The 20,309-nt window shown below is 37.9% G+C and overlaps 1 protein-coding gene across 1 annotated transcript in view; it reads right to left on the reverse strand.

Moving 5' to 3' along the window:
- Nucleotides 1-20,309, reverse strand: part of trc (Serine/threonine-protein kinase tricornered) — a 188,593-nt gene that overhangs the window by 167,337 nt on the left and 947 nt on the right. The window lies entirely within an intron of this gene.

The raw sequence follows: 20,309 nt of genomic DNA on the forward strand, positions 1-20,309 counted from the left end.
ATCGAGCAACCTTGTCTACCGAGATGTTAAGCTCATTGAGTAGCTCTTGAACACGAATGCCGAATGGGCGATTGGCGGTCCGCCGTGTGTTATAAAGATTTTCCCATCGTGGCTCGAAAACGGATGTCCACGTGGGATGGTCCGGCAGGGACTTCAGCTTGAAGGCATATTGTAGAGACAACTGCATTCGTCGAAGCGACAAGGATGGTTCATTTGCTTCTACATACAGACTTTGGACAGGTGATGTTCGGAATGCACCAGTAGCGATACGAATGGCTTGGTGATGGATGGGGTCAAGCCAACGAACAGCGCTATTTCTGGCAGATGCATACACCTGAGACCCATAATCTAATTTTGAGCGTACAAGTGCACGGTACAGACGTAGTAGAGTGCATCGGTCTGCACCCCAAGAGGTAGAAGAGAGAGAGCGGAGGATGTTAAGCCCTCTCGTACACTTCGTACGTAGCTGACGAATGTGTTGAACAAATGTCAACTTTTTGTCAAAAATGAGTCCCAGGAATTTTGCCTCTGATACGACTGGGATGGTGCTTTGTCCAAGTCGTAATTCAGGCTCAGGGTGGAGGTTACGTTTGCGACAAAAATGGACGCAAACGGTCTTCTCCGGTGAGAACCTGAAACCATTGGCCGTGGCCCAGATGTTAACATGGTCAATAGCTTGTTGCAGTTGTCTCTCAATAACCCTCATATTGCATGATTGAGAGAATATGCTGAAGTCATCGACATAGAGTGCACTGTTTACAGTTGGAGGAAGTTGTTCTGAAATAGAATTTATTTTAATGGCAAAAAGCGTAACACTTAAGACAGATCCTTGTGGTACCCCCTCCTCTTGGCAAAAAGGCCGCGAAAGGGAGGATCCTACACGAACTTGAAAATAACGGCAGGATAAAAAATTTTTAATAAAAATGGGAAGGTAGCCTCTCAGACCGAGATTGTATAGGTCTTTTAAAATACCAAATCTCCAAGTTGTGTCGTACGCTTTTTCCATGTCAAAGAACACAGACACCAAATGTTCTCTTTTTAGGAAAGCATCTCGGATAGATGTTTCCAGTCTAACTAAGTGGTCCAATGTGGACCTATTTCTTCGGAAGCCGCACTGAAAGTGGGAGAGAAGGTCATTCGATTCTAAATACCATAAGAGCCGAGCATTGACCATTCTCTCCAATATTTTGCACAGACAGCTGGTCAGAGCAATAGGACGATAGTTTTTTGGATATTTAGGATCCTTTCCTGGCTTAGCAAAAGCAAGAATAGTTGCCTTGCGCCAGGTTTCCGGAAAGTGCTCCTCGAGGAAGATTCTGTTGTACAGGAGGAGCAGACGGTCCATGGATTCTGGTGAAAGATGTTTGATCATTTCATAATGGATGTTGTCTGGTCCAACAGCGGTAGCCTTTGTACGGGCGAGTGCTGTTTTCAGCTCATGGATATTAAATGGCCCATTGTATGGGTGGGAACCCTTCGATGTGAATTTAAGGGCCTGTTTTTCAGCGTTGCGCTTTAGGACCAGAAACTCTGGGGAGTAAGATGATGTTGCGGAGATGTTAGAAAAAGTTTCCCCAAGAGCATTCGCTATTGCAGTAAAGTCTGCAATAGTACATCCATTATATTCAAGGACCGATGAGGGGTGCGCTGTGTATTTTCCCTTCATTTTCCGGATTTTATCCCAGACTACCTTAGAGTTGGTAGACTGGTTAGTAGATGATGTAAAACGGATCCACGATTCCTTTTGACTCTGACGACGGATGTAGCGTGCTTTGGCTCGCGCACGTTTAAAGGCTATAAGGTTGGTCGTGGTAGGATATCGGCGGAATATCCCCCACGCTTTGTTTTGAGCCTTTTTTGCTGCTGTGCATTGTGAATTCCACCAGGGTGTGGGAAATGGTGGAAACCGGGCAGATGTTTTTGGAACAGTATTCGCAGCTGCTTGGACAATATTTTCTGTGATGTACTTAACTGCATCATTGATAGGCTCTTGACTGACTGTACTAAGATCAAAATTTGCCTGATGTTGGAAGGCAGTCCAGTCAGCCTGATCAAACTTCCACCGTGGTAACCTGAAGGGAAGACATGGTCTCCCACTGTGTAACAAGGTTATCACAGGGAAGTGATCACTTCCGTATGGATTCTCCTCCACTTCCCAAGTGAGTGAAGGGAGCAGAGAAGGGGAGCAGATAGAGAGATCAATGGCAGAAAAGGTACGGGTAGGCATGTGGAAAAAGGTGTTTGTTCCAGTATTTAGAAGGGAAAGGTCATTGTCATTGAGCATATGCTCTATGACTCGTCCCCTTCCGTTGATGTTAGCACTACCCCACATGGTGTTATGTCCATTCATATCCCCGAGAAGTAAGAAAGGGGGAGGCAACTGCGTTAGAAGATCATCAAGGTCTGCCTGGGAGATGTCAGTCCCAGGTGGCAAATAAATAGAGCATACAGTTAATAAGAATCCCACTGAAAGGCGAATTGCAACAGCCTCTATGCTGGTTGTAATTAGCAAGGGCTGCACTGGGGTATGGTTACCCACAAGGATAGCCACTCCCCCATGTACAGAGCCGTCCGCAATTCTATCCTTTCGAAAAACTGTGATGTTGTGCATGGTGGGATCATCATTTGCCTTTAGATATGTCTCCTGCAAGCAAAAGCAAACTGGCTCGTGCTTTTGCAGGAGGGCCTTGATGTCATCTATATTTCGCCGGAATCCACGACAATTCCATTGTAGGAATTTAGCCATTATTTTGGCTTGGGTCACACCAAAAACCCAGCCTATATTACTTCATATATGAACTGTCTTCTCCAGTATGCTAAATGGTAAGCATTAATGCCTTTGATTTGGGAATATAACTAGAGTTATTAATAAGTCCACCAGAGAAATATGGGCAGAGGATTTTATCATCATGGACTGATTAATAAACCTTGCTGAAATTCTGCACTATTGATCTAGAAACAACAGCCTAATCTAGGATCAAGGGGTCAAAAACTGTTATTTGATCTAACTGCACTCAACCTTCCATAGTATTTCCATGAGTTTTCTTGTATAATCATATTACTATCATCGGCTGTAATATGGGTGGATCCGTTTTTTCCACTTTTTTTGTGAAATTCCCTTTCATATGTTTACTTTCTTTCTTGGCTATGATTTAATTGGTACTTATTTACCCTTGTGTGTTATAACATACACCTAATATCAGTTTTGTAGCTGACAACAGAAATTTTCAGCAAGGAATATCTTTGTTAATCTTAACAGTGTTCAACAAGATTCTTGTTATATAAAAATCCAAAAACTCAATATAAGCATAACATATGGCAGTGGTTATTGGTTATCAACTGTACAGTGTGTTCAGGAGGGACAGGAAGAGTCAAGGGGGGGGGGGGGGGGAAGATTCATGCTTCTTATCAAAAGCTCCTGAAAGAAATCAGACTGTTCAGATGGGTGTTGAGTTGGTGTGACATAAGATGACTAGCAGTAAAGGGATGATGATACAGATCAAACAATTCTGAGAAATATGACAAATAATCTCTATAAGCAACTTGAATGGGCAGCAGAGCCGAACCAAGGTATTTCTACACCCTGGACAGAAAGATTTTTCAGCGCCCTTTTACTAAGGATATACAGGCAGCCCCCATATAACACGGTACTTCTACAACACTGTTTCGCTCTAACACAATTGATAAATTGCAGCAATTCTCGCACAACAGAGAATTTCGGCAAACCTCGGAAAGCATGATATTTTTGAGCATTTATGCAGAGAAAACCCTACTAATATTATGTTGGATGCCATTTTTCAACATTTCCATTCTTTTTTTGTGAATCCCCACTGTTGACTCACTAGTCGTTATACAAAAAAAATTATTGGGAAAATTCTGTGCTAGGAACTTGTGCTTGTTTGAGACCACAAAAAAAAAAAAAAAAAAAAAAAATTATGACTTTGAAGCATCACTAAATTTTGTTCTTAAGAACTGTATTGGAATAATTTCTTTGTTGGAAATTAAATTCCAGCCCTAAATTATACCTAAGAAATTTAGGCATAATTTGGGTAACTGTCGATTTATTATAAGAATGATTTCTAAATTTCCAGAGCTGGCACAAGTGTTTTGTGCCAGCTCTGGAAAACTATTTAAAGTGAAAAAATCTAGTAAAAGTTTTATTACTATTGGATCATCCAAAAGATTTAAGTACTGTTCCTACCACGTAATACAACTTCTTTAATTCAGCCATTAGGTCAAGGCATTATATCTACTGTTAAAATTCATAACATCAGAAAATTTACAATGGATTTTGGAAAAAACTGATTCCAAATCTATTGAAGTGATGGAGACATGGAACCATTTCTCAATTGTGGACTGTATCAAAATCATAACTTTATCAATCAAAGAAATAAAACCATGTTGAAAAAATGTATGGCCAGAGTCAGTTCATTCAGGAAATATGGTTGAACCAGCAGAAAATGGAATCAGTGCGATAGTAGATATTGCTAAGAAGGTTTAATGATATGACTACTAAAGATGTTCAAGAATTACTGGTAGAAAAGAGGCTAGCGAAGTGGATTTGGTGGAAATAGCATTGGAGTAAACCAAATCAATTCAGAGAATGATCTAGACAAATTCTTGGAGGGTACAGATGAGTGAACTGTTTTTTTTTTTTTTTTTTTTGGCTGATGCTATATAAGCTTGCTTTCTTCCATCATTTCCACTACTACTACCACTACTGTTGCTGCTGCATTAAAATGATTGCACAAATGGTCTAAAATGGTAACTGAACTTCAATGCTTCTAAATGAAAAGGTTTTGCACCTAGGGAACAGAAACCAAGAAGTTATTTATAAGCTAGTAGAAAATGGAGTTAAAAGTGGTTCGGGACAAAAAAGGAACTTTGATGTTACGATTCAATCAGATGAAATTTTCATACAGTTTCACAATTAGTAAAAAGGATGTCACTGTCTCTTTATATAAGATGATGGTGCAATTGCATTTAATATATTGTGTTCAGATCTGAAGGTCATACTTTAAGAAAGAAATAGAACTTCTAAAAAAAGGTTCAGAAAGGGCAATCAGATGGTAATGGGTGCTAATCAATGTCAATATGAAGAATGGCCTAGAAAGAGCAGACTGCAAAACTTGGCAGCTAGCTTTGAAGTTAGACATCTAAAGAGAGATCTGATAGAGGTATATAGAGGCTGAAGGTATATTTCAGGTTATATAAGATCAAAAATTCAAAGTGGAATTGGATAGCTACAGGAAAGGTATGAATGATAGAAATTTTTTTCCTTTTCTCTTTTGTCAGATGCAGCCAACTAGTGGTTGCAATCTCACGGGGAGGATCTGAAGGGAAAAATCCGGACTTAGTCCAAGAGAATTCTGTGGTGGCTAAGCCTAATTCATTTATATAACTTTATATTAAATACAGTAGAATCAATATTAAATTAATATTGATTCTACTGTATTTATAAATTTAATATTGTATTTTTTATCTATTAATAAAGAATATAATAATAAATACAGAAGAATCTCAAAAATCTGTGAACTTTCTTGAATAGTTCTGAAGACAGCCAACCATATAAGGGCAGAGGGAAAATAAGCTGACTGTTGTAACTTCCGATGCCAAATTTATGCATTAATATCCAAACATCAACTTCTTTCTGTTTTATATATTTTCCAAATTGCATGTCGCTGTTAACTATGTATTTTCAATGCATAAAATCATTCATTCTGTGAGAAATTCAATAGTTCACAGTATTTAAGGTGATTCAATTGCTGAAATTATATTGCACTATTTATACTTCCTAATACAAAATATTGTACAATCACAACACCCATTCTGGCAGCATCATTTGAACCAGTGACCTTTAATTTCTTAAGAAACACACACAAAGTCATTTCTGCTATAATGTGGTACACCTGTTCCTAAAAATCTCCACATTATGGTATTTTGCATGTTGAAAGCAACAGGGCTTATAGGAAAAATAGGGATAGAGGCAGAACACTCAAATAAAAACCCAATAAAATTGCTAACACAGGTTTAAACATCTTAAAAAATAAATAAATATTAGAGTAAATAAAGCACTTTACCTTGACAAGATACTGAGTTTGATTGATATTTCTGTTCACTGACATTTTCTTTTTTTTTTTTGGATTGTAAAATTTAAAACAGTAAAAAGATGAGCAATTAATTAACACGAACATGGGATGCACAAATTGCACAAGTGAGACAAGTTTACGAAGATTAAAAAAATAGGAATAAAGAGAAGATTCTGAAAATTTGTTTTTTATATGAGTGAAGATTTCATGGAAGGGGAAACACATTTCATTTAACCATAATACTGTAAAAACCCACAAAATTCCATCTATTGGTATTATCGCAAATATAGTAAGATAGAGTTTACTACATGTTTATAATTAGATTGCACTAACTGAAAAGCCAAATAAACCGAGAACTGCAAATTATTTTATTGTTTTATGGTAGTGTCCTCCAGAAATGTGCTCCTCTGCTCATGCAATTTTTGTTCAAACAGAAAAATATGAGCTCCTGAAAACATGAGCTGGCCTACAATACTGCGTGTTATCTTATGAATACAGTGAATGACAACAGTATCTCAGACCAATAACAACTACAGTAAATAGGAAATACTGCACTCGTACATTTGCTGTGTGACATTTTTTAAGCTTCATAAACTTGTGTATTGCTGCACAGGTCGGCACATTCAGCTTGGTGCTGGGGTTTGCGTTCACCTAGTGTTACTTTCAGACAAAATCGTGCATGAGCCAACGCGAAAATCACGTTATACTCGCATGGTTCCCCAGTTAGGATAAATAAAACAGAACTATAATGCTCAATGAGTTCTACATTTGTATTAATATATAGAAATAAAGAAGAATTTACCTCAATGCTTTTTTGTAGAATGCTTCACTACAAAAAAGCATTGAGGTAAATTCCTCTTTATTTCTATATATTGTTCCCTAATATATCAGTTGTGTTGGAGCAAATTCACATTGCAAAAATGCACCTTATAGCAGAACTGACTGTGTATGTATATATATATATATATATATATATATATATATCTCCACCGGACCAACCTGGTGGTATAGGTTAATATCTTGGTTAAATCCTGATGACTATCATTCATTCTGTGAAGATTATAGGAATCAGAATTACTGTATTAGCTAATAAAAATAAATTACCCCTGAATACTTAGGCTATACACAACCTTCAAAACAGGAATTTACAAAAATCCAGTATGTCCATGTCCCTGAGAATGATGGATTTATGAGTTTCTATTATGAGGTTATTAGAGAAATGTATTACTCTGAAAGACCCTAATTTGGGCTAAATTTTAAATTACAATTAATTATATAATATCAGTGTAGATACACCACAGTTTAACCATAAATTTAAACTAAGTATGTAGTGTAAAAGGCATCATTTTAATTGTATCTCATATTGTGGCTGCCTTCACAATGAGATACCAGGTACTGTATTGCACTACTTTGAATAAGTAATACTTCTCTAGAAGAGAAGACTATTAATATTTATTCTCAGTGGATACCACCACTCAGATGGCACCAAAGCTGTTGGCCTATCATCGGTGGGTGGGCAGGTATCCTAGTAATGCAACAAGCCATTACAGTATGAGAGATGCCAAATGGTGTCCAGATAATGTATTTAAAGATGAAATGCCCAAGGCATAATTATACAAAGGGTACTAGGAAAGTTTTGCAATATGACGCAACAATGAATCACAGGAAGCTGCTTGTTGCTGCATGTTGAGACATGTTCATACGTGCATAGTAGCCGCCGCGCCAAGTCGATGGGCTCAGTTATTCATTAGTAGTGAGAGTGTAAAGTGCTTGCGATGGCATCATGGTCACGAAATGAGATAAGGACAGTTTTGCGGTATAATTTCGTGCGTGGTTTAACCATAGACCAGTGCTTAGAAGAAATGACTCTTGCACTAGATGATGATTGTCCACATCATACAATGATATTCAGGTGGTATAGAGAATTCCAAAGGGGAAATTTCACTCTGGAGGATTCTGAGAGGCCGGGAAGGCCACGAACGTCAGTTACTGAGGAAAACGTTACTGCTGTGAGGAAAATGCTTGACGAAAACAGGCGAGTGACCTACCAACAGATAGAGGATACTTTGGGCCTAAATGCATCAGCAATTCGTTCGATTCTGCAAGATCATTTGCACGTGAAGAAACTTTGTTCTCTCTGGGTGCCGCATCAACTGACTGAAGAGCAGATGACACGACGTGTGACTTGGTGCCGGGAGATGTTAAAAAAGTTTGATAAGGGACAATCTCGGTATGTGAACAACATCGTGACAGGTGACGAGACTTGGCTGTACTATTACGATCTGCGGACCAAGGCTCAAAACAAAGTTTGGGTCTTTGATGATGACGACACACCCGTAATTGTCAGAAAATCCCGATCTGTAAAGAAGAAAATGATAGCTGTATTTTTCAAATCGAGTGGATTTGTGGAACGTGTCGTTTTGGACACGCAGAAGACAGTCACAGCTAAGTGGTATACTGAACAATGCCTGCCTAAAGTCATTGGATCTATGAAGAACCTGCGGCCAAAGTCAAGAATGGACACCTGGTACCTCCATCACGATAATGCTGCAGCTCACCGCGCCAAAGCCTGCACCGAATATTTGACCACGACAGGACTGAAACTTCTCGAGCGCCCTCCCTACAGTCCAGACCTTGCTCCCTGCGACTTTGCACTGTTCCCGCATGTGAAAATGAAGCTAAAAGGGAGGCGGTTTTCCAGTGATGAGGACCTTCTACGGGCTTGGGACAACGAGTGTGTTTTACTCCCTAGTGAAACTTGACAGAACTGGTTTAAAGATTGGTTTCGGAGGATGGAGAGGTGTATTGAATGTAGAGGAAATTACTTTGAAAAAATTAAATAAACAAAGCTGTATTGCAAAACTTTCCTAGTACCCTTTGTATATGGGTTTTAAGTAATTAACTACATAATATCGGTGTAGATACACCATAGTTTACCCATAAATTTAAACCCACTGATGATAGGCCAACAGCTTTGAAACGGTGCCGTCTGGCTGGTGGTATTTACACAGAATAAATAACAATAGTCTTGTATACTAGAGAAGTGTTACTTATTCAAAGTAGTGCAATACCTGGTATCTCATTGTGAAGGCAGCCACAATATGAGATACAATTAAAACAATGCCTTTTACACTACATACATAGTCTAAATTTATAGGTAAACTATGGTGTATCTACACCAATATTATATAGTTAATTACTTAAAACCCATATATAATTATGCCTTGTGCATTTCATCTTTAATTTACAATTAATATAGACCCATTGAGTCAACTGTAGAAATAAGCTGAATTTATTTTTATTTTCAAAGTGATCTTTTTTTTTTCGTGTGTATGTGAGAGAGCAAATACATTCACGTGATGCACTGGCTTCTTTAATTAGATTGAGTAGCACCACCCAAATCATTCACTTTTTTGATAAGTATGATGATTACAGGCTGAACTACTAGTACTAGGCTACTAGTTTTTCTCTAGTTTTAAAAATATTTAATGTTCTAGGCAGCCAAAAAAACCTTACCAAATATTTTTTTCAGGGATTAATAGGTAAATAAATGTGAACAATTATGAAAAGAGACAGGCAGATAAAAAATAAAAAAAAAAAAGGCATTTATGAATGACATCAATGGATGCCAAATTAACAGGGTGCAATAGTGATGTTGCACCAGAGTCTTCCACATTTGCAGAACTTTCAGACCAATGCAATTACTGTTAAGCTTCTGTTTTTAATATGTAGGTATGCAAGGCACAGATTACTTAAATCCAGCATTGGAACTAATGACTTAACTAGGTATTTTCACTCAGGTTTAAATTACCTCCTTTCACTCAGTTTTAAATTACCTCCTTCTGATCACTCAAAATCAGAAACACAAATGGCACAGCATCAAACCTTCAAGGGTTCCATTAATAATGCTGGACCACTCTGAAGGATTATCATTTATAATATCCTTAATCCAGGTTAGAATCTTGCCCATTATCCCAACACACTACAGCTTGTACAGTAACCATATATGTGTGACCTTGTCAAATGCTTTGCTAAAGCACAAGTATAGTTATGTCAAACAGGGCCAGTCCTATAGTTCAGGAGGTCTGGGTAAACCAGCATTGGAGAAGGGGGGGGGGGGGGGGAAGAAAGCCTCTGCTTTGCCTTTGGACTCTGATCTTTGTCCTCTTTATATTCCTATTTACGATACTTAGTTTAAAGTAACTTAGATAGAGATTTTGTAGGTATTACTTAGTATCGGTAAGGGTATCAAATCCACGTGTTTACCATTCGTAAATTGCCGCCATTGTTACGGGATACAAAATATCTCAAACTAGATAGCATAAGCTTAATATAGTATAGTATAGTATAGTACATAATATTGTCAATTAATCAGATAATTAACCTTGTTGAACTTCATTGTCAATTAAATTGTACTTTTAACTATACATATAACGACTTAGGTTACGTAACATAAATAATTAATACTTAACTTGATACGGAAGTTATATAAAGGAATTTCGTAGATAACAGTCGATACTGAAACATAAATATAGCATTATAACTGTGTTGGGATACAAGTTTAGGGTTTTAATTTTGTACTGAAATTGAAATTTTATTGAAATTAAATCGAAATCATGACTCAGACCAAAGCAGCAAAGCAAAAGGCTCAAGCTAATGGGAGTGCTGTGGCTCAGGGAAGAACTGAGGGGGGGGGCAGTTGCCCTCTGAATCACAGCCTTTTAAAATGCACTTTCTCACTCTGTATCCAACTTCTGGGCAAACCATGCCATAGTAGTTTAGGCTAACCAACAAGATTTTCCATTTACAAAGCCATGTTGCAAACTATTTGAGATATTACACCTCTCAAGATGATCCCTTAATGCAACCTTGTTGACTCACAGACTCCACGGATCCTCCATAATAGGCGCCTCCATAGCCAGGTGGGCAGGAGCAGCAGTGCGTAGCACACGCTTCTTGATTAGACCGGGGTTCGAGCCTGTGACCACCAAATACAGAGGATGCAGAAAGGTCAGGAAATGACCACTGCATATCCCCGGAGCAATATGGCCTTAGTTGCTAATGCTCCTAAAAACCAAATAACAATAACCTCCATACCACTGAGGTAAAACTGATCAATCTATAGTTGCCCATCTCTTCCTTAGCTACACCCTTTGTGGATTAGCAAGACTGATACATCTCAGTGCAAGAGAATTACCTCTTCAGTCCAAAGATGAACTCACAATTAACACTAATGGTTTAATGCACTTCTTCAAAGCCTCCTTCAATATGACCTGATAATAACAATTAGTACCTACACCTTACCAACTTTCAAGCTCAACAGTCTTTCAGTTAGGCTCTCTTCTATAATATCAATATCACTTATCCTACAGTGCTCATGTTTACTAACAAAATACACTCATTCCAAAAGGAAACTTCTACTGTGAAGATTGATACGAGTTGAATAGATACTTTATCAATCGTCACATTTCAGTCGTGTGAAGATTGATACAAAGTATCTATTCAAATCATCAGTCGGATTAGCCGTAACTGTACTATTTTTCAATATGAAGGGTGCTATCTGGTTTACTCTGATCCTCTTCATATTTACAAATGAATAAAATAATGAATAAAATAATAAAATAAAATAATATTATTGAAAAATTATTATGTGTATTCAATATTATTAGCTACTCCCATTTTCAGGATTATTTTAAAATTTATTTAAAATTTGGCAGCACTCAGAGAGAGAGCACGAAATTTGAAATTACATAACCAGACAGCCTCAGTAGTCAGGTGGTTAGGAGCAGGAGTGCAGTAGCACATGCTCTGAGTAGACTGGGGTTCAAGCCCCTGACTGCTAAATACAGTTGATCTGCCAACCTGCGCTGGACCAGCATGGCAGATTATGGTCCATTTCCCTCAAACATGACTTGTTGAGGAAACTTCCATCCTGCAGCGGATTGGCAAGGGCTGCAGATTTATTTTATTTAGGTTGCTCCTGCAGATACTGGCTATTCTGAGAGAATACTGGGTTTTGTGTTATCGTCTTTATGCTGTCAAAAAGGTTAACAAATCTTTCAAAAACAACTAAGCTAAAACAGTAGATATTTACTGACCTAGCAGAGGAGGAAAACAAGTAACCTGAAACTATAAACAAACATAGCATCAGCACTTGCCTGATTACATTCCATTCTTCACGCAAAATCCAAATAGTTACAAAAACGGTGGCATGGCACCTGACAAATTCTCACACCCCATTGCATTTCACTCATACAGCCTTCTCTTAGGACTCTAATGGGACTCTTCTTAGAACTGTTCAGTTTATTGTTTTCTCAGTTTGGCCATCAAATGACCGAATTTTAATGTATGCCACTTTAATGTACAAAGGTCATTCACGTGAAAACCACAAAAATTATTATTTTTTCTCATTTTTCATAAAAACCCCAAACGCAAAAGGTATTAAAACCTATAGTGCTTATTACCATGCATGAGTTGAAGGTTAAGAAGACAAAAGAAGATACTTGTTGACATTAGACTTGAATTCTTGTAAATTATAATTTTCAGGAAATACATGCAAAGGGAGGTTGTTCCAGAAAACAGAAGCTGAAGGGAAAAAGGAGAAAGAAGTAAAGTTGGTTCTCTTAGTCTGAAGTAGGGCAGTAAATGGATGGTGACTGGTTGCAGGGTATTCAGACTAGTTTAGAAGCCATTTCAGAAGAAATGAGCCCATGAAAGTATCTATGGAAAAGACATGTAGTAGAAATAGAATGTCTATGAGACAGGAAGTGGAGAGACTGTAAGATATGGGTCATTAATTAAGCTAACTGCCTGTTTTGAATGGAGTCTAGGAGCCTGAGACAGGTTATGGGGGAATGCCACAGATGTGGGAACAACATTGCTGGTAAGGGAAATTTCAGATTTGTTAGAAGGAAAGTAATGCTGAGGGTGAAAGAGAAACCTTAGTTTTTTAGATGCAGAGGAAGCAATATTTGTGATGTGCTTATGCCAAGAGAGATTAGCAGTCACTGTAATCCATAATATAGATGTGAGCCTGTCTAGAAATCTGAGTGTGTTGTCAAAGATAAGCACAGGAGAAGAAGTATCCTTTTTGCAAGATATAAACCAGGACTTTAGAAAGAATGAAATTAACTAACTTATCTTTACCCCACTGGAGGATTATCTGGAGATTAGCAAAGAATCAGTACTGGATATTCGAGGAGTTGAAGCTGTTTGTGCAGGGTAAGGTTTCTCAAACTAGAAGGTGGAATGCAATGTGTTATCATCAGAAAAACTATAGATAGGATTTCCAGTCAATATATACATTAATATACAAGAGGAAAAGACTGGGAGAGAGAACTGAACCTTCAAGAACATCGGCATTAGCAGAGAAGTTAGAAGACAAAGAACCATCTACTATCATCTGCAGTGAACACTCAGAGAGAAAATTGGATACCCAATTACAAAAACAGTTGGCTATCCATAAGATGGAAGCTTATTTAGAAAGCCTTTATGGCAAACAGGATCAAAAGCCTTTCAAATATCAAGAGCAACTGCTTCAGTTTCACAAACTTTTCCACTGAATTTGTCTATAGATGGGTAACGTAGGCCAGTATATCCCCAGTAGATTAACACTGATGGAGTCCATACTGGTTACCACTGATCACATGGAAGGTTTCTATATAGTTCAGGAGTTGGTAGTTAATGGATTTCTCCATTACTGTAGAATGAATAGAAGTGCAATGGGACGATAATTGGACGGGGGGGATTTGTCACCCTTTTTTTAGGAACTGGCTAGATATAAGCAAATTTCAAGCAGAATGAAAAGCATCAGTGGAATAAGAAAGCATAAAAAGGCAACACAGAACAGAGTAAGCTCAAAAGCACAGGTTCTGAGAACAAGTGGTGAAATATCATACAAATGTGGTGCTTTCTTAGCATCAAGATCGTTCAAAATTTTTCTGACATACTTCTAACAGAAGACCACAGGAGACACTGAAAGGAGCGTACTGGGGTAGGAGGTGATTTACCAAGTTTATCAATACAAGAGTTAGAAGAAAAGTAAAATGCTAGCAGATTGGCTTTATCTTTACCTGAGGTGATAATAGAACAATCAGGTTTTAACAGAGATTGGGGTACAGATGGGAAAAAGTTGTGGCTAACAGCTTTGGAAAGAGACTAAAAAACGATTACTATATGGGCAAGAAGCAAATTTTCTACTCAGCCTGTTCAAAATCTACTTTGGACTGATAAATAACTGCTTGCCAATTATTGTGCGCTGCAATGTAGGCAAAAAATTAACCTGGAGATTTGGATGCAAGCTAATTGCAATTATGCAACATTCTTATCTTGAACACTTATTGGGAAAAAAAGGTTTAGATAAAGGACGAGATTTTAAGGTGGAGTGTGGAATAAAGGATTTCATCCCTACAAGAATAATTTCACTGACACAATCTGAGCAAACGTTGACATCAGAAGATTTAAAACAGTAATCAGAGACCAGATATATTTTCTTATGCTGACGATTTAAAAATACTGACCACCATCCAAACAAATGCAGACCCCAATATGATCACAGAGGAAATTAATAGTGTACTCCTCACACTAGTAGCAAACAATTTGGCCTTAATATCAACCCAGCAAAGTCTGAGTGCATGCTCTACTCCTTGAAGAAAGAGCCCACAACCATCTCGCCAAAGATCAATGCTCCTGTTTCATGTCATTTAGGTTTGGGAGTGGTTTTTTGACACAAAGCTGACCATCACATCAAAAAACCATCAGGCGAGCAGTGCACCTGAAATGGAGAGCGAAGCAGCACCTTCATTACGTCTCAGACAAGATTACCACAACAAAAAAGTCAGAACCATCATATACCCCCCCGCGCTACTTTATGCAGCAGAAATCTGGGCGTCGGCAGCACCCACGAACACAAAACCCATCTGGGCAGCAGAGTACTGGCTCCTCAAGTGGGTACCCTACAAACACAGGATACCACCCCAAGCCCATACAACTGAAATGGCCCTGGCCCTGGGAATTTCCAGGCTGCCCTCTCTCATTGAACAAAGGAGATTGGTAATCATGATAAAGATGCTGACTGGTCTCATCACATCGCCTTCATTCTGGGATCTCTGTGGCTGGAGGATTCCACCTGCCCAGCTCCGAGCCACCCCAACAATTTGCCCTCTTCACCCACGCATCCACTTATCTTTTGTTTTGTTATATGGTTTTTAGGAGCATTAGCAACTAAGGCCATATTGCTCTGGGATATGCGGTGGTCATTCCCTGACCTTTCGCATCCTCCGTATTTGGTGGTGACGGGCTCGAACCCCGGTCTAATCAAGAAGCGTGTGCTACGCATTGCTGCTCCTTTCCACCTGGCTACGGAGGCGCCGATCCACTTATCAGATCGCTTCCTACCCTACCAGATGCTCGGAAGAATCCAGGGCATCGATGCCGATTTAGAGAAATTTGCTGTTAACTGACACTATAGGAAGAGGATTCAGGATCCCACACACATCCCATGCCCTCCAATCAGTCAGCATAGACAAGGGTGTCCTCGAAGCAATCTAGTGACATGCAAATTCACCCCAGTTCCCCCCCACTGCATTTCACTCATACAGCATTCTCTTAGGACTGTAATGGGACTCTTCTTAGAACTGTTTAGTTTATTGTTTTCTCAGTTTGGCTATCACTGCTTCAATAGCATCCTCAAAGCAATCTAGTGACATGCAAATTCACCCCAGGTTCCCCCCCCCCATTGCATTGAGGATGCCCTAGTGGAACTAGGAGATCAATAGAGCCAATAGACAAATTTGATAAAATGGAGTAGAGATTTTAAGCCAGGAAAATCGAAAAGAGGAAATTCCAAATTACTGGTCAACCTTCCAAATATAAGGTCAACCTTCTATTGTAAGCATCCTGTTAGAGATTTAGGAGAGAGCAGTTTCCTTTATCCCGACAACTAACCCCAGGGGCTCACTCTGGTGAGTACGGGCTTGGCGCACCCAGGGTCCTGAGCTGGATATCATCATTCATTCTTTTTTTTCTTGGCGATTCCTTCTACTTTTTGACTCTCAAAAAGTAGAAGGGAATCGCCAAGGGTAACGCTGGAATTTTTTTTTGGCTGGTGCAGCATAAGCCTCAGGCTTCCTTGCACCCTATACTAATAATAATAATAAGTATGGTCATTATCATTTTGTGAAAGTGAATCATCCACACTTTGCTCTAAATTTTCCGTATTTCTGTTTACATGGTCACAGTATTTGAATATCCGAGTGACTTCGACATTTGGACAGTTTCAAAAAAAAAAAAAAAAAAAATTATTTAAGAACTAGTGACAATATCGATGACAAGAGGAAGAAAGTGAGGGTAACGAAGATATTAAACCTTCCAAACATGATGTTGGCAGCTTTGTCGTTGAGGTCCAGTGTAAAGAAAATGTTCCTGAACATACGTGTTTGAGTATTAAAACAAATATGAACATTTTTTTAATGATTGATGTACACTAAAATGTTGTTTCCTGTTCCCAGTTGTGTGTGTGCATCACAATAATGCCCATCCTCACACCATTACTTGTTCATTGAATCACGTAAAGGAGATGAAGTCTCGGGTATTAATTCTTCTTACATATTCACCAGACTTAGCTCCATAAACTTATTACCTACCCTTTTTGCCCACTAACAGATGCCCTAAGAGAAGGTTACTTTTTGTCAGGTGAAGTAGTCAAGACAGCAGATATATCAATGGATTCAACACCAACCTCAAAACCCTTCTCTCGATGATTCCGGGCACATTAATGCAACACTGGAGGAAGTTTGTCAAACATAATTGGGACTGCATTTAAGATTCACACGCACACACAGTTTCATGTTGGTGGAGGTTTTAAGTGACGAAACCCATGTTTAATCTCCAAAGCAAAACTCCAACAACCACCCCCCATCTCTTCCATCGTGTATTATTATTATTATTATTAGCCATATGGTGCAAGGAAGCCTGAGGTTTATGCTGCAAAAAATTTTCTGAATTACCAAGAGAGAGAAATAGAAGTGAATCACCAAGAAAGAGAAGGATGATGATATCCGACTGAGGACCCTGGGTGCACCAAGCCCATACTCACCAGATGTGAGCCCCTGGGGTTAGTTGTCAGGGTAAAGGAAACTACTCTCTCCTAAATCTCTAACAGGATGCTTAGAGTAGAAGGTTGACCAGAGCCTACTGTCTGAACGTGGAAAACACCTTGGTCTGCCAACTGGCTACAGATACATAGAAAGTAGTTGATAAGCTCAACCTCTCGGTATGTAGGACAGGTAGTTGGGTTGGTTTTACAGGTACTAAGTTACAGATGCTAATCTCTTTAGCTCTTAATTCACGCTTAGCAACAGCACTATTGCCTAAATTGCTTGAAGGCCAGAGGTATAAACAATGAATACCCAGTTAAGCCTCTCATAATCCATTCATTATATGGAAAATTTTCTTCGTTCTATGGAAATTATTTTAAATGTAATTACCAAAGGGAATTCAAAAAAATCACTAAATAGAAAATTTCGCTATAAAGAAGTTCCTTAAATAGAGGTCTGACTGTGCTTATTATTTATTATGATTTTATCAATTATCAAAAATATCACGTAGCCACCAACTTGCCAAGGGTGCCACAAACCTAACTATGCCTCTGGCAAGTAATCAACCGATTGCTTTAGTTGATTTTTGACCAGTAATCCAATCCAGTAAATCATAGTTCCTGCTAATTTTTTCTTTCAGTGTACAGAATGAATATTGCTTTGTGCACTTACCTTGCATGGCTGATCACCATACAAAAATAATTAATCACTATAATCTTTAATAATAATTACACGTGATTTTTACACATGAATTGTAAAATAATTTAATAATGGATAATCATAACTATTATATTAAACAGATTTTAAAAATATAAAATTTGCTTTATGAAACCATTCTTGACACTTTTAACAGATTTTATAAACTTCAGGGTGAACAGATTTTATAAACTTCAGGGTGCATATGTCTTCCATACATCCTTTACTAACATTAAGACAACATGATCTCTCATCAGTGAGTGTTGGAAGATACATTTTTCTTCAAAAAATAAATTTTTTTGAATTGTTTGTGCTGTGCTGTGGTTCTTCCAAGTTTTCCTGCAAATATGGTTCCTAACAGATATAAAGCAAAATTTTTATTCCAGTAATATAAATGTGCAAATCCTTCATGAGAACTCCATGACATGCTGGGACCCAGGTATGGCCACGTTCAGCTGCATTCCAGAATGTTGTGTACACTTAAAAAAAAAAAATTTAGTGCACAGCACTTCCAAAAGCACTGCATGGCCAGACAGTTTAGAAAGAAGAACTCTGGTCACCATTCCGGCCCCTCTTTCTGGATAACTTGTATAGAAACCATGATGGATCCAACAACAGATACCAAGTCAGATGACAAGAACCACAGGTTAACTGTACACATTACAGTATTCAATAAAACTGCTATCAGTATACCAGTATGACACTATAAATAGTTTCACCCAACAGACAGAGTGAAAAAAAAGCATAACACCGTAGCCAGAGAAAGTATAATAAGTCGCACACACACCTCTCCACCCTCTCTAAAGCTTGGTGAAGCCTGCAGTAAAGCGAAACCAAATGACTTCTGGGAATCCCCTCAACATCCAGTAAGAACACAAGTCTCCTGACCTCTCTGTCTTGGAACCATTTCTTCCTTGTCTCTTCATGTCTAGCAAAATGTAACCAGACTACTCTGCATATGTAGACATTTAAACAAGTGATTTTTTTTTTAAACTATTTATCCATAGAAGAAACAGAGGTGTTCTGAAATGTTTGGAGTATTGTGATGTACAGTTATTTCTTAATTATTAAATTGTCTAAATTATGTTCATAAAATGCAGTGTAATGTGCTTTGTTATCAAACCTCAATTGTAACTTTTCTGCCCGTCTGCTTATCAAGTTTTTCTTGAAGCAGCATACCCTGATTAATGTCATTAACATCTACAAACTTAACCATCAGATTTGAAATATCTCCAAAAATGTAAGTAATGAATATTAAAATCAGTAAGGGCCTAACACCAAATTCTGTATTATTCTGCCAATAACATTAGTCCAAGAGCAATGGCCATTTATAACTGCCCTTTTGTCTCCTACCATTTAACCATCCCTTTATCTGCAGTAGTAATTTTGTCCCTAATGCTAAATTGCTGCAATTAATACAACAAAAAATGTAGAACAGAATCTAAGGCTTTATTGAAATTAACTTAAGATGACTGTGCATTACTTCTTTAATTATTGATTCCCACAAAGCCAAACATACAGGTCTGTGGTTGCCCACTTCACCCTGTGACCCATTCTTGTAAACAGGAATTGGATATCCTAAAATTGTAAGCTACAGAGCAATTGGTTAGTTGGTTGTTTATATATAATTTTATTTATTGGCATCCAAATGTGACAGTGGCAATACAGACAAGCTAGGGGTGAGGGATTTATTTGGCATAATCATCAACAAAACATAAAAATAGGCACACAAGGCTATAATTAAAAATATATAAAAATAAAATAAAATAAAAAAGTTGACGCAAAGGCAAAAAGAATGCTAAAAGTTAAAATTTTTAAATTAGCATTAGGGCAGCTAAGGCCAAGAAGTAAAGTCTTTTAGCCAGAAAGTTGTTAATTACTGGAATAAAAGTTATTTTGGGTAACTGAGGCTGACAATTTGGAGAAATTCAAAGATCAGCTGGATAGGTGCTGACATAGATTATTTAATTTATTGTATTTATTTTATTAATTTAAATTTTCCGACTGGTGCAGCAAAAGTCTGAGGATTCCTTTCACCATACAACTAATACTATTCTTCCTAAAGACTATGCATAAATTGAAAATTCTCGAGTTTCTTTTAAATGTTTCAAAACGATTCTTTAACGAAAAACGAAACCTATCCTTTACTAATCTGCTTGCTTAATTCGTCAACACTGAATTTAATTTCCGTTTCCAGCTTGCAAAACATTTACAGTCACGTCTACTTAAGCATAAAATATATTCCACCAGGTATAACTACCACTTAAATTCTAACATACCCAAAACCCCCAGCTTTTTTTTTAATGCAGGAACTTATTATTTTTTAATAATGAGGGAAAAAATAAACCATTTATGAATTTTTTTTTTTTTTTTTTTAATTTGAAAACAAACTCTTTCATAAGCGTTCCTCGAGAAACGGATATCCAGA

Source organism: Mastigoproctus giganteus, chromosome 10 (genome assembly GCF_048544385.1).
Source record: "Mastigoproctus giganteus isolate SK-2022 chromosome 10, ASM4854438v1, whole genome shotgun sequence".
Lineage (NCBI taxonomy): Eukaryota > Metazoa > Arthropoda > Arachnida > Uropygi > Thelyphonidae > Mastigoproctus > Mastigoproctus giganteus.